General features: G+C 42.5%; 1 non-coding gene across 1 annotated transcript; it reads left to right on the top strand.

The window, feature by feature from the left end:
* Positions 1-440: 440 nt before the first annotated feature.
* Positions 441-511, top strand: METBIDRAFT_t180. Its single transcript has one exon. It is a non-coding gene; the product is annotated as a tRNA-Gly (tRNA).
* Positions 512-903: the final 392 nt, after the last annotated feature.

Consider the following 903-nt stretch of genomic DNA (forward strand, 5'->3'; position numbering starts at 1 on the left):
TGTTACTCAAATATTCTTGAGCGGCCCGGTCTTGTTCTGCGTCGCTGAAGTACATTGTCGGGTTGAAGGTCAAGGTCGACGTGTCTTTATTTGTCTCTGCGCTCATTGTAGTTTCTCCCATGGTCGTAACTAAGCTGCGCTACCAACTATTATGAAACAGCCTGGAGCTGTCTCTTAAACTACGAGTAGATCGGTTTATAGATAGTTCAGCCTTAGTGGATAGGCCTAGTCTATCTGTCGTATTCTCGATGTCTCAAAAGTGTTATCCTTCTTCAGGGATGTCTCAGCCTCACGCTCCTTTATAGTTCGGAACCCTTCTATACAGTAGGTGAGGAGTAACCCCGATCAGGAATGTTTAGACTCTTCGTCCTTCGTATTATACAGGATGCCCAGAATCTATAATCTGGCTCATGTCGTATCATAACAGCCTGACATCCAAAGCGCAAGTGGTTTAGTGGTAAAATCCAACGTTGCCATCGTTGGGCCCCCGGTTCGATTCCGGGCTTGCGCAATGTTTTTTAATCTTTAGAACACTTTTGAAACGCTACTGGTGTATTGACCTTTTTGAATAAGCTCATGGAAAGAAACTAAGATGCCGTTTGTTCTTTTTGTGTTTCTGGTGATGCACGTCTGTTGTTAAAGGTAAAATGCTGCCGGATACATTTCGAAAATTTCCCTAGAGAAATTATGATAATTAGCGGGGATTAAAGAGCACAGTTACACCCGAAGCACGTATATTTGCGAGTTAGTGTACTGATGCCTCTTTTCTTTGTAGTTTTCTTCTTTCAAATGTCATGAGCTAAACCCAAAAAGAGATTATAAGGAAAAGTGTCAGCAATACGCCAGCAAGGTCGGGCCACTATAGCAAAAGCAGAACTAGCTAATATTTCAAGCAGCTTTAGA

This window comes from Metschnikowia bicuspidata, assembly GCF_001664035.1.
Source record: "Metschnikowia bicuspidata var. bicuspidata NRRL YB-4993 chromosome Unknown METBIscaffold_5, whole genome shotgun sequence".
Lineage (NCBI taxonomy): Eukaryota > Fungi > Ascomycota > Pichiomycetes > Serinales > Metschnikowiaceae > Metschnikowia > Metschnikowia bicuspidata.